Genomic DNA, 15463 nt, shown 5'->3' on the forward strand with positions numbered 1-15463 from the left:
ACTTATCAGTGAAAATATATGTCAAATAGTATACACCTACCACATAATGTAATAAAGTTAAATAATATCTTCACTGACTTTGCCACCCACAAAAAAGCAAAATCCTGGAAGTTCTTTCTACAAAAGGAGTTAAAAAGACCTCTTGTGTTGGTGATATGAGTGCTATGTAGCACTGGAATGGAGACAGGGAAGGGTCTGAATGGGTGAGAAAACTGACAAATCAAGGTTGAGGCCAGGAGGGTTACAGGAACTAAGGATATACTACAGGGAGAGTTCCCACTTGCACAATTCAGAAAAGCTGGGGTTGGTGAGAAGCATCGATATGGCATGGGCTGTCAAGTGGTCATTGAAATTAAGGATGTCATTACAATGAAATGAACACCCTTAGCTGCTTACAGGCGTTGACACACGTCAACGGGTACAGATGTAAATGTGTGCCCCAACCAGGACCCGAACCCGGGATCTCCTGCTTACATGGCAGATGCTCTATCCATTTGAGCCACCGAGGACACATAGGATAGAGCAACTGCAGGGATATATCTCTGGCACGCCTCCTGCGAAACCCATCTTCTCAATGTCTTGTCCCGCACTACATTCGTAGTGGCCCAGCCCATTATACACATTACTAACGACACGTTGCCGATTCCCATAAAACTTCGAGCACAGCTTGTGCATTCACACAGAAGAAGAAGATGGTCAAGTGACCAGTGAGCTTAAACTACATATTTACTAAGATTGTAGGGGGGCACACATTTTCATCTGTGCCCGTGGATGTGTGTCAACACCTGAAAGCAGCTAAGGGTGTTCATTTCATTGTAATTTCATTCTAACAAGCTGGTTGGTCACCGATGGTATCTGTCCTTTTGGACATGTCCAAAAGAACATACACCATCTCAGTAAGAATGTCACGTTGGGCAGCATGCTCAGCAACAGGATGGTCCATGTTTCCTGGCCACAGTATATTAGTGGTCATTCACGCAGACAGACAGCTTGTTGCTTGTCATTCCCATGCAGAAAGCAGCACAGTGGTTGCAGCTTAGCTTGTATATCACATGACTGGTTTCACACGTAGGCCTGCCTTTGGTGGGATATATGATGATTGTGACCAGACTGGAGTAGGTGGTGGTGGAAGCACGTAAGGGACAGGTCTTGCATTTAGTTCTATTACAGCGATATTAACCATGAAGTAAGGGGTTGGAAGCAGGGATTGTGCTGGGATGGACGATTATATTGTGTGGGTTTGGTAGACAGAGGTATACCACAGTGGGAGTGGTGGGAAGGATAGTAGGCAGGACATTTCTGATTTCAGAGCACAATGACAGGTAGTCAAAACCCTGGCAGAGGATGTAATTCAGTAGTTCCAGTCCTGGGTGGTACCAAGTTTCGAGTGGAATGCTCCTCTGTGGCCAGGCAATGAGACTTTGAGAGTGGTGGGAAACTACAAAGATAAGACACAGCAGATTAGATTCTGTACAAGGTTTGGAGGATAATTATTGTCTGAATGCTTTATTGAGACCCCCGGTATATTTCAAGGAGGACCGCTCATCACTGTAGATGTGACAACCGTGGGTGAATAGGCTGTATGGGAGGGACTCCTTGGTATGTGGCATTTGTCAAAACGGAGGTATTACTTGTGGTTAGTGGGTTTGATATGGAGAGATGTAGTAATTTAGACAACTTTGAAGTAGAGATCAACATCTAGGAAGGTGGCTTGTTGGCTTGAGAAGGTCCAGGTGAAACAAAGGAGGAGAATCTGTTGAGGTTATGGAGGAATGTGGGTAGGGTGTCCTCTCTTCAATGTATCTGAACGAGGGGGAGGGGGTTAGGATTATGGGTGTTTAGGAAGGATTTTTAACCCATTACCTCATCACTCATATCCCTGTACCAGACATAGATGCATGACCTGTCCCATACAGCCTCCCACAACCACCACCACCACCACCACCACCACCACCACCTACTCCAGTCCAGTCACAATCACCACCTATCCCATCGAAGGCAGGGCTACCTGTGAAACCAGTCATGTGATATATAAGCTAACGTGCAACCATTGTATTACATTCTATGTAGGCATGACAAACAAGCAGTCTGTCCACATAAATGGCCACCTACAATCTGTGACAAGAAACAAGTTGATACCCAGCTGATGAGCACGCTGCCCAACACAACATCCTTCATTTACATGACTGCTTCACAGCCTGAGTCATATGAATCATGCCCACCAACACCAACTTTTCTGAATTGGGCAGGTGGGAAGTCTCCCTGCAACATATTCTATGTTCCTGTGACCCTCCTGGCCTCAACCTTGGTTAGTCACTTTTCTCACCCATCCAGCTCTTCCCATTCCAGCACCACTCAGCCCTCATTCCACCATTGCACCCAGTCTTCCACTTTTCTACTTTACTGCTTCCACTTCCACTTCTGCTACCCCCCCCCCCCCCCCCACACACACACACACACAAAAGGCCTACTCACTCTCCCCCACCCATGCACAACTATCCTCACTCCTCCCCACCCCAGCATCCTCTGTTCTGTAACACCACCCTGTCACCACTTCCATCATGCACTACTTCTCACAGTGTGTTCATTCACACCAGTTGCACAGAATTCTATTTCGTGTTTAATTTTAAATGAACTATTTCTTCTTTATAATTTAATTTCATAGATAAAAAATCCTACTTGCCATGCAGCAGCAGTTTGGTGATTAGATGTTTTTATCTATCCAATTAAATAAGACTGTTAGACAAGGGTTCTTCAATGGTATTAAAGTGTGTGCGTCTAACCCAGTTTACCATGGAAGTTCAAGTATGTAAACAAAATATCACTGTCTGGGATACCTTTTATGGCAAACACAGGAACATTATAGAGAAATACGGGTATGTTGCCACTTCCAGTAGTGGTGGAACATGACAATTTCTTGTTCAACAGCAGGTGGGAGGAATCAGACGTCATTGAGTCATCCCCCGCCACACGTATGTCATTGAGACCACCTGCAGTACCTCGTTAACTCTAACAGTGACAGCCGATTGCTGCATCAAAAAAAGTCTCGAGGGTGTTTTGCTGCATAACGGAAATAAAATACTCTCTGTGCCAGTAGCTTATGCCAGTTTGACCAAAGATAATTACGAATTTGTACAATGGATGTTAAATATATTACTATACCATGAATACAAATGGAAAATATTTGCAGATTTCAAAGTAATTGCTATGGTGCAGAGAATGTAACAAGGCTACGTGAAGTATGCCTGTTTACTTTGTCAGTGGGATGGTTCAGAAATTGCCATTACAAGAAAAAAAAATGGCCTAGGCAGAGATGGAAAGTGGGCAAAAAGAATGTACAACATGAAAGTCTGGTAGCTCCTGAAGAGATACTACTTCCACTGCTTCACATCACATCAAACTTTGCCTAATGAAACAATTTGTAAAGGCCATGGATCCAACAGGCAGTAGATTGGCATATCTAGCTACCAGATCCCCCATCTTTCAGCTGCAAAAGTAAAGGGAGGTGTATTTGTGGGCCCACAAGTAAAGGAGCAGCAGGAAGATGCAAATTTTGAAGCATGTTTAAATGACAAAGAAATAAAGAAAGCATGGGTCTGGTTCAAGAGGGTATCAGAAAACTTCCTTAGAAGGAGAAGAACTACTAACTACAAAGCAATGGTGAATGACGTGCTCAAAGCATATCAAGACCTGGGGTGCAGTATGTCTTTGATGATACTTATGATGGACTCTCATCTGGACTACTTCATAGAGAGTTGTAGTGATGTATTGGATGAACATGGCGAAAAATACCATAAAGACATTTTTACCGTAGAAAGGTGTTATGAAGGAAAGTGGGTACCTTCTATGTTAGCAGATTATTGCATGGAATATCATTCAAGATAAGAAAGATTCACAACACAAGAGAAAAATGTGATGTGCATTAGAATAGAGTGCTTCATTTTCTTGTCAATTTAATGTAATTTCTCATATCAAATAAATGCTACAATGTGTACCCACAAAGATTTCTGTGTTATATGATAAATCTCACCCTCCATTAATGTGATGAAATTACAACATCATAAAAACATGAATTTGTCAATCGAAATTCACCTCGTGTTTGCTGCAATATCAGAAACGGAAAAGACAAATAAAATTTTGATTATTCATAAACAATCCCTGACAGAAAAAAAACTAAAAACAGTTTTGAATTCAACACTTTAATTACAAATAGGATCACAACGTATTTTTTCAGAAATAGAAAAGTAGTTTTCTATGTAGAACAGTGTTATTTTGGCAAAGTTGGTTGTATTCACTATTATATTATTTTATTTCTTCTTTAGATATTGTGTGCTTTTTTCAAATATTCTTGTAAATTCTATCAAAATTCTTTCCCCTACAAATGCACACATTGGCAGCTGTAATACAACATTGCAATTTGGTAGGCTTGCCAACAACATTACATTAAAAACAGGTATGTAGAATATATTTTTCATCCTACAACACACACCAAATGAAATACTTATATTTGTAGAAATATTTCACAAGAGAATCATAAAAGTGAATAAATAAAATGACATGAAAGATGAATGCTAATGCTGGGAAGTAAAAAGGTAACATTTTCTGTTCATCCATAGAATAGCCAACTTGCATTGGAGCCCTCATGTTACTTGATATGATGATATTTCTTGATAATGAGGCTTGGCATTCATAGGTTCAGCTCAGAAAATTGAAGGTCCAACTAATGAAAATTTCCTGTGAATATTAGAACTCTTCTGTCTATGACAATCGAATACATAAGCAAGGTTAGAGACCAACAAGAATCTGGAAAGTGTTTACACATGCATTATTTGTCATGTGATACTCAGAATGAACTTTTTTCTAGGTGTCATGTCAGTGGCGCTATATTGGAACAGAGTGAAAATGAGAAGCATTACTTGATTATTATTGCTGCAACTCCCAGTTCAAATCATACCAAACAAACAACATTCACCCTGCATTGTATTTACTATGATAAGGGGACTGATAAATATGAAACATGACTTTCCTTTGGAATTCATAGATTGTAATCAGGAAACAAGAAATGCTATTCCACACTCAATGCAATCAACACTTGTGAAACACCCCGTTCCTCTTAATGAATGCCACAGACATGGTTATGATAGGGGAAAGAATATTATAGGGTCATATATATGAACTCTGACATTTTCTTCAGTAAAATTGTTTTGCAAAATTTTCTCCATGTGCTCATCTTAGATTTATGTGGCTGAGTGTTGCCATGAAGCAGATACTTTATTTGAAGAGATTTGGCTTTTTTAAAACCTATTCAGTAGTAGTCCACAATGCTAGCAGTCCTGAAAGAGTGGTTTAGGAGATGTCTATATTGTATGTCTGCTACCCATTGGAATGCTCAGGTTGACACTGAAATACCAATTGCAGCTAACTTGGACAAGATTGCCATTGCTGTTTAAACTCTCAGCAAGTTAAATTTGTCAGCTGAAGCATATCCTGTGGTATAGGGTGTTTAGGATTATGTGGGATTATTAAGGTGTTTAATCATGCTGTCTATTTAGCTGAAGTTGTTGGCATCAACTGACTAGAGAAGCGAATTACTACAAGCTCAAAATATTACCACTGATGCAATAAGACACTCAGAGATTATTAAGTGACTTAAAATGTTTTTATGAAAATTGGGATCTAAGGTGGTTGTCAGCACAGTTAACATTAATTATTCATTTCACTAGGTGTATCTTGATGAAACCAGGAATAGATTTATTCAAGTTAAATATATTTTATGTCATTGTCAATAACTTGAACCCAATTAGAAACAGTCAAACATCAGATGAAACATTTCCTGAAAGAAAGGCCCACCACGTGTCATTGTCAGTGTAACAGGCAAAAGGTTATAAAATGCCACCCATTGCACAAATAATGGTGGTTTACATGAGAGTGCACGGATCTCTGTTTACTGAAATGTGTGGGCATGCTGGGGAACAAACGTGGACTAAATACTCAATATCGCAGCAGGCATTTCACCATTTTACACATAAGTATAACATTTAGTATTTTTTTTATAGTTGAGTGAAAGTAAATTAAACTAATTTAAAAAATTAAATGAAATGGAGCACACACACATTTTACAATAATTCATTACTGAATAGCATCTGAAGCTGAGCTTGTAAGTTCATGAGTAATTCCTGTTTTCTTCCTTATCATTTAGCTCATGGTTGAGTTGTCATCCTGTGCCCTAGCTGTGGTGGTCTTGGGCTTCTGAAAAACTGTCTTCCATCCCTACTTTTCAAACCCATTTGTTACTATTATTTCTGTCTCCCACTTCACGAAGACATTGTGATGCTAGTACACTTTCTCAATATATTTAACCTTTGCACACTCCATGATTTATTCAGTCTCCGTGTTCTTTCCAAGCCACAGGGAGGAAACTGGAGATATGGTTTATGACTAGTTTTTTTGTTTTGCTACGTGCCAGATAATTTAATTGTAATAAAATATAATACAAGATTTATCATAACAGCTATTACTAGTTTTCTGAAATAACAGATTGCATTATTCAGCAAAATGTTTAATTTACTGCCATGTCTGTTAATGCATTCTTCTTTTTTACTTGTGCTGGGATGTAATGAAAGGGCTGGACATACTTCACTAAAAAGCGAATGTGAAATTTAGAGCATGAACTTAGAATGGGCTCATCACATGGGTATGTTACTGTTTTCTTTCTATGAAATTATCACAATTAAATAAAATGAAAATTGCAAATACATTTTTAATGTTACTTAAATCTGTAGATAATAGCAAAATCTAATTCTGACTGAAAATGTGTCTTGGTACCAGAAGCATAAATACAGAATACGTGCTTGGAAAAAACAAAAATTACCTATTGGAGGTAGCAAGTCTAGCTTTCAGTGTCAGTTCTGTAATTAGGATGCCTGTCTTTCCATACTATGAAAAGGAAAGTTGCTACTCACCACATAGCGGAGATACCGAGTCACAGGTAAGCACAACAGAGAGACTCTGTTGTTGTTGAAGGCCTCAATGGCCGAAAGCTTCAATGTGGCTGTCTTTTTGTTGTGCCTATCTGCAACTCAGCATCTCTACTGTATTGTGAGTAGCAATGTCCCTTCTCATAATACTGTTACATTCCATCCTGGATTTTTGTCTTTCCACACTTTCATAGAAAAACACTTATGTATTTTTATGCCTGAAATGAAATAAGCAAATTTTACACAAGATACTAAGACCAAGGAGAAGGTACCTGGATTCGGTTAAGAATCATTTTCGAGTAATAGGTTTAACATCAGAAGAGGCACCAATGTTAGCACTGAATAGGTGATTATGGAGGAATTTTATAAGGGAGCCTATGCTCCAGACTGAATGCTGAAAGGCATAATCAGTCTTAAACGATGATGATAGTAATTTCAGTAATTCTTTGCTTCTGTGGGAAGAAATACAGCTGAAGCAAAATCATCTAAAATCAGAGTGATGAACATTGCCTTTTGTACAGATAATGAAGCATTAGCAGACACTGTATTATTGATAAGTAATGTTTATTACACTTTGTTAGACTACCACATTCTCTGATTCAACCTACTGCATCATAAACAACTGTTCATTTGCTCTAGTTTCATCAGCAGTATCTCATGCAACACATAGTACCATAGAGCAAACCACTGGTAAAATGCTCCTCTTGGAGCACATGAAAGATGAATATGTTCCTCTTTAAAATACTGACAGTACAGTGGGAAACCAGCTGCCTCAGTATACATTTTGCCTTCCTCACCAGAAACTTTTGCATGTGAACATATTCCCACTGTTTTAACACACAATAATCTATATTCATTTATCTGGTCTCTCCCTGCAATGACGCATTCGTACTTAGCACCTCCCCCTCACTCTCACTGTCTATGTACATGTATATGGCTCTCTCACACTGTCTCATTTTTCTCCCACGGATTTACAGTCTATCCCATTGTCAATGTCAACTATCTCAATTACACTGTCTGCTTTTGTCTTTCTTTGATAAGCCCACTGACTCCACAACTCATTGATGGCTCAAAAATAATTCTGGGGCATCCAAGTTAATTTGTTTCCCTTATACACAAGAGTGTAAGACCTCAGACCAAAATTATCTCTCTCCCACACCTATGCGTTCAAGTACACCACAAAACTGGTTGTAAGATGTCCGTAAGTCTTCCTTTTTGTCTACATAGGCTCCTACCTCTTTTCCTCCCACTAATTCTATCTTCACAAATCTCTCCACCTCTTTTACTACCACTGTCTTACTGACCACAAGTATCTCCTTCACCTTCCTTTTTAAAGATATTTCTATCATTTGACTATTAATTGTTCATTTGTGTTACACAGTCGTGATTTCAGCTTTATACCCATTCTCAAGATCATGTTGAAATTTTAAGATTGTTTGATCTGCTTGTGATTTGCAAAAAAAAAAAAACCAGTTTTTGGTCTTATAAGGTGTGTTCTATTGCAGGATATGAGTATGTGTGAAATATACATAATGTGGCTGACATTGTGCATTGTTGAAAACCACAAATGGGACTATAAAGTTACAAATATGTTTTTTTCTTTATCAATAACTGAACAACACAGCAGGACAGACATATTAACATTTCAACAGACACTCAAGAATGGCTATGAAGCCAATGCAGAAGGTTCCGAAATGAAGAGTATGAAAACCACAAGTCAAACCAGAAAAATTAATGGTTGGCCTTATGTGCATTATGCGCCTGCTTGTCATCAATTAGTGTGTGAACACCACTGATCATTCCTATCATGCACCATTACTGATGACTAGAAAATTTGTCTTTGTGCTAATGTAAGGGAAAAAATAGAAAGGAATGCTTTAGTCCAAACAAAGCAGCAATGCCACATAGAAAGACTAGTGTGCATCGACATAAGATAATGTTATGCATCTGGTGGAACAGTGGCCATGTGGTGTACAAAGAGTTGCTTGCATGAGGTGTAACTTTCCTGTTGGCATTTATTGTCAACAACAGACATCTTCCAGATGCAATCCCAGAACAACAACCAGGAAGACTGTGTGAAGTGATGCTATTCCACAATAACAGCCACCGGCATTCTGCTAGACTGGCAAGAAACACTACACAACTACTGGGTTGGGAAGTCATACTGCACCTACCTTTTTCACCAGATATTGCGCCCTCAGATTTCTTCTCTGCTCTCTGTTCAATGATCTTCACAAACTTCCTTTTGGGTTGAAAATACACTTTGAACATGGCTCTACAAGTACTTTGCTACAAAACCATGTGATTTCTGTAATTGTGAATTCAGAAAGTTTTCCCAGCATTGGCAGACTGCAGCAGTCAGTGAAGCGGGTTATATTATTTATGACTGCATGCGTCTCCATTTGCTTTGGGAGAGGAGGAGGATTACAGGGACAATATTCTTCATTTAAGGACATGATGAGGTGGTTTCAAATCACTGGCCATGAATGTGGTTAACTTGTTCCAGTCCCCAATAACATTGGCAATTTTCCTCTTTAAGAAGCTCAACTATGCTGAGTGATAGTTGTATACTTAAATATATTTATCTTAAGATGATTATTTTAATATGAGCCATGACTACAGAATAAGGGTACTGTGATCTACATGTCACTACTTATTACAGTGTGCCAATTTGTAATGTTAGCTCACTTTTACGACGACTTATTACTGAATGTCAATTTGGTACTTAAAAATTTGTTTTCTTTCTCTTTGATCACATTTCCCTCACCATTTACCACAGTGCACATTTTAAACATAACTGCTCATTTGTGACCAATGTTTTGTAGTTACAAAGGCATTGCCAATTTTCAGTATGAATTATGTACTATGTAATTAATATCTAGTGTCAAGTTCAAGTATAAAATTTTGAATAACTGTTTCACTGAAATACTTTAGCAAGAAAAAGATGGAACAAAAATACCGTATAAGAAAATATTATAGTGATAACTTTAACATGTAATTAAGGTACTGAAGAAAGCAAAAATCTCACCTGCCAATACCTCCTCTTGGTGTACCTCTTGGCGTACCTCTTGGCGTACCTCTTGGCGTACCTCTTGGCGTACCTCTTGGCGTACCTCTTGGCGTACCTCTTGGCGTACCTCTTGGCGTACCTCTTGGCGTACCTCTTGGCGTACCTCTTGGCGTACCTCTTGGCGTACCTCTTGGCGTACCTCTTGGTGTACATCTTGTGGCTCCTGCAAAAAAAATTTAACAGGTGAATAACTTTACATCAACTGAATTTAAGCATAAATCAAACAGCTTGAAATGTGTCAGTGGTATGTCATCTCACTGCACATGCTCATCTCAGTGTTAGTATGTTGGTAAATTATATAATGACAGAGATTATGAATCAGGTGCAGTGACAAGTAGATACATGCGAAATTTTAATAAAGTGAGATTGATGAAAACTGCATAATGATCCAAGTGAAGAATCACAAAACATTTGAATTTTAATTGAGCTTAACTGTCTGAATTCACTAGAGCTGCCAGCCACCACATACAGCCACTGTCACAGAGCAGGACAATGGTGTCCACAAAACACAAGTCAACATAGTGGGAATCTAGACTACAGCTGCTGTATCTATGAAGGCTGGTGACAAATAGAGGTACACCATAGTTTGCTGGAATGAACACCCCGCAACTATGACCTGCTGGGGTAGTCTAAAGGATCATGGAAGGGGAAATGAATAACAGAACATTATAAAATGACAGATTATAGAGATAGTGATAGCGTCCATTATGACTAGATCTGCTGCTACTGGGCCAGAAATTTGAGAATGATTCTTGGCCCCAGAGAGCCAGCTGAGGTTGTCCCACACAACAGAAGAGGGAGTGGAACAGTTACAAGAACTAGTTAATTAAATCCAGCAAGTTTTTTGCTATCCTGAAGGGTGTGATGATACTATTCGTGCAAAGGTTTATAATGAATGCAGTTTGCTATGATTGAATGTTAAAAACATGTAGAGCACATCTCTGCATGTGAGTGGAGTCACAACATGGCTCAGTCAAACAAGGGACTGGGACAGAGCACGGTAAAGGGAAAGTGCGAGAATGGAGAATTGTGTGGTGGTAATGATAGCATTTGTAAGATATTCTACCTGGGCATCATAACTGGGTGTATGTTGTTTCTCAAAGGGTGCCAGGAAGCATTAAATCTCTATTCATCATTACAAAGTTGCCATATGGGTGTGCACATAGGTGGGGTAGGAGTCAGAAAATGGATAGCAATTGGGAAATAGTTGCTCAAGTACATACCAGAGACAGTGATTAAATGATGGGCAAATTGGGCAGTGCTGGAGAGGTCCAGATGGGGGTAGAAGTGCATTAAGTGTGAAAGGAAAGTGGGTACCCACGCGATAAGGCAAATGAGGTTAAGGTGACTGAGAAGGTCGGCCAAGTGGGGTGTCACCTCAGCGGCTATTGAGTGGCAGCTTTTGAAGGCTCACTGCTACAGGGAACAGAGGCTGGAGAATCAGCAACTGTAAGATCTACAGAGGTGTCGGCATTATCGTTCAGTCTGTCCTTGTGGTCTAAAGCAGGAAAATGGCTGGAGGTGCATACTGGCAACAACATGATCAGCCAGAGGAGGGTATCATGTGGCCACACAGTCAAGGAGGAACTGTGAGCCATTGTTTGCCTTTGTTTGATTTCTTGGATCCTTTCTGGTTTGCATTGGAAGAATCAAATGTTTGTTGGCTGAAGGGACATAGAAATTCTTCATGGGAGTATTCCTTCTGTCCTTTCTGGGCTTTCAGTTGTGTAGCAGGTGACTATGTCCCATGAGACGAAAGTCTGAGGCTTGTTGCACAGCTGGAGAAAATAGGAGGAGGAGGAGGATGACAGGGCTGCTGCTATGACACTGGGTGATTTAACAACCACAGTGCTGTATTACACATCACCCGTCTGGATGTACACATACGTTATGGAGCGAGATGTAGCAGGAATGGTACTGTAACTGCCTGAGGGTAGAACACAGGGTCATTGACTGGTCAACAATTTGCGAATGACCTGGTAAGGCATCTTTTTCCTTGACCCAGATCTCCTGGATGCCCAATCATTGAGATACAAGAGATAATCTTGGGAGGAGATGGCATGATCACCATTGCAACTTGTGCAGCAGGGAGGACAAGGTAGCAAGGTTACACAGTTGGCTGGGAGTCACCATGACATTTGAGTGTGGTTATAAAGAATACACTGGTAGCAGTGCACTGGGTTTGGTGGCATGCTCAGCAACAGCGTGGTCCAATTGTTTTTTGGCCATAGTGTATGAGCGGTCATTTATGCAGACAAATTTCTTGTTTGTCCTGCCCTCGTAAAATGCAGTACAGTGGTTGGTTGAAACTGTAGCATTTATATCACATGACTCATTTCACAGGTTGCCCACCACTGAAGGGATAGGTGATGTTTCTAGCTGGACTTCGGTAGGTTGAGGTGGTGGTGGGAGGATGTGTGAGATGTGTGTTCATCTAGATCTATTACAAGGGTACGAGACATGAGATAAGGGGTTTGGAACCAGAGGTTGTGTAGGAATAGTTAAGTGTATTCTGTAGGGTACCCCCCATGAACCATGGACCTTGCCGTTGGTGGGGAGGCTTGCGTGCCTCAGCGATACAGATGGCCGTACCGTAGGTGCAACCACAACGGAGGGGTATCTGTTGAGAGGCCAGACAAACATGTGGTTCCTGAAGAGCGGCAGCAGCCTTTTCAGTAGTTGCAGGGGCAACAGTCTGGATGATTGACTGAACTGGCCTTGTAACATTAACCAAAACGGCCTTGCTGTGCTGGTAATGTGAACGGCTGAAAGCAAGGGGAAACTACATCTGTAATTTTTCCCGAGGACATGCAGCTTTACTTTATGATTAAATGATGATGGCATCCTCTTGGGGTAAAATATTCTGGAGGTAAAATAGTCCCCCATTCTAATCTCCGGGCAGGGACTACTCAGGAGGACGTCGTTATCAGGAGAAAGAACATTGGTGTTCTACGGATCGGAGCGGGGAATGTCATATCCCTTAATCGAGCAGGTAGGTTAGAAAATTTAAAATGGGAATTGGATAGGTTATAGTTAGATGTAGTGGGAATTAGTGAAGTTTGGTGGCAAGAGGACTAAGACTTTTGGTCAGGTGATTACAAGGTTATAAATACAAAATCAAATAGGGGTAATGCAGGAGTAGGATTAATAATGAATAAAAAATAGGAGTGCGGGTTAGCTACCACAAACAGCATAGTGAATGCATTATTGTGGCCGAGATAGACACAAAGCCCATGCCTAGTACAGTAGTACAAGTTTATATGACAACTAGCTCTGCAGATGATGAAGAAATAGATGAAATGTATGACGAGATAAAAGAAATTATTCAGGTAGTGAAGTGAGACGAAAATTTTATAGTCATGGGTGACTGGAATTCGTCAGTAGGAAAAGGGAGAGAAGGAAACATAGTAGGTGAATATGGATTGGGGGGAAGGAATGAAAGAGGAAGCTGCCTTGTAGAATTTTGCACAGAGCATAACTTAATAATAGCTAACACTTGGTTCAAGAATCATAAAAGAAGGTTGTATACCTGGAAGAATCCTGGAGATACTAAAAGGTATCAGGTAGATTATATAATGGTAAGACAGAGATTTAGGAACCAGGTTTTAAATTGTAAGACATTTCTGGGGGCAGATGTGGATTCTGACCACAATCTATTGGTTATGAACTGCAGATTGAAACTGAAGAAACTGCAAAAAGGTGGGAATTTAAGGAGATGGGACCTGGACAAACTGATTAAACCAGAGGTTGTACAGAGTTTCAGGGAGATCATAAGGGAACAATTGACAGGAATGGGGGAAAGAAATACAGTGGAAAAAGAATGAGTAGCTCTGAGGGATGAAGTAGGGAAGGCAGCAGACAATCAAGTAGGTAAAAAGACAAAGGCTAATAGAAATCCTTGGGTAACAGAAGAAATATTGAATTTAATTGATGAAAGGAGAAAATATAAAAATGCAGCAAATGAAGTAGGCAAAAAGGAATACAAACGTCTCAAAAATGAGATCGACAGGAAGTGCAAAATGGCCAAGCAGGGATGGCTAGAGGACAAATGTAAGGATGTAGAGGTTTGTCTCACTAGGGGTAAGATGGATACTGCCTACAGGAAAATTAGAGAGAGCTTTTGAGAGAAGAGAACCACTTTTATGAATATCAAGAGCTCAGATGGGAACCCTGTTCTAAGCAAAGAAGGGAAAGCAGAAAGGTGGAAGGAGTATATAGAGGGTTTATACAAGGGCAATGTACTTGAGGACAATATTATGGAAATGGAAGAGGATGTAGATGAAGATGAAATGGGAGATAAGATACTGCGTGAGGAGTTTGACAGAGTACTGAAAGACCTGAGTTGAAACAAGGCCCCGGGAGTAGACAACATTCCAGTAGAACTACTGATGGCCTTGGGAGAGCCAGTCCTGACAAAACTCTTCCATCTGGTGACCACGATGTATGAGAAGGGCGAAATACCCTCAGACTTCAAGAAGAATATAATAATTCCAATCCCAAAGAAAGCAGGTTTGGACAGGTGTGAAAATTACCGAACTATCAGTTTAATAAGTCACAGCTCCAAAATACTAACGCGAATTCTTCACAGACGAATGGAAAAAGTGGTAGAAGTGGACCTTGGGGAAGATCAGTTAGGATTCTGTAGAAATTTTGGAACACATGAGGCAATACTAACCTTACGACTTACCTTAGAAGAAAGATTAAGAAAAGGCAAACCTACGTTTCTAGCATTTGTAGACTTAGAGAAAGCTTTTGACAATGTTAACTGGAATACTCTCTTTCAAATTCTAAAGGTCACATTGGTAAAAAACAGGGAGCAAAAGGCTGTTTACTATTTGTACGGAAACCAGATGGCAGTTATAAGAGTCGAGGGGCATGAAAGGGAAACAGTGGTTGGGAAAGGAGTGAGACAGGGTTGTAGCCTCTCCCCGATGTTATTCAATCTGTATATTGAGCAAGCAGTAAAGGAAACAAAAGAAAAATTTGGAGAAGGTATTAAAATTCATGGAGAAGAAGTAAAAACTTTGAGGTTCGCCGATGACATTGTAATTCTGTCAGACACAGCAAAGGACTTGGAAGAGCAGTTGAACGGAATGGACAGTGTCTTGAAAGGAGGATATAAGATGAACATCAACAAAAGCAAAACGAGGATAATGGAATGTAGTCAAATTAAGTCGAGTGATGCTGAGGGAATTAGATTAGGAAATGAGACACTAAAAGTAGTAAAGGAGTTTTGCTATTTGGGAAGCAAAATAAATGATGATGGTCGAAGTAGAGAGGATATAAAATGTAGACTGGCAATGGCAAGGAAAGCGTTTCTCAAGAAGAGAAATTTGTTAACATCGAGTATAGATTTAAGTGTCGGGAAGTCGTTTCTGAAAGTATTTGTATGGAAGTGAAACATGGACGATAACCA

This window comes from Schistocerca americana, unplaced genomic scaffold (genome assembly GCF_021461395.2).
Source record: "Schistocerca americana isolate TAMUIC-IGC-003095 unplaced genomic scaffold, iqSchAmer2.1 HiC_scaffold_57, whole genome shotgun sequence".
In the NCBI taxonomy this organism is placed as follows: Eukaryota; Metazoa; Arthropoda; class Insecta; order Orthoptera; family Acrididae; genus Schistocerca; species Schistocerca americana.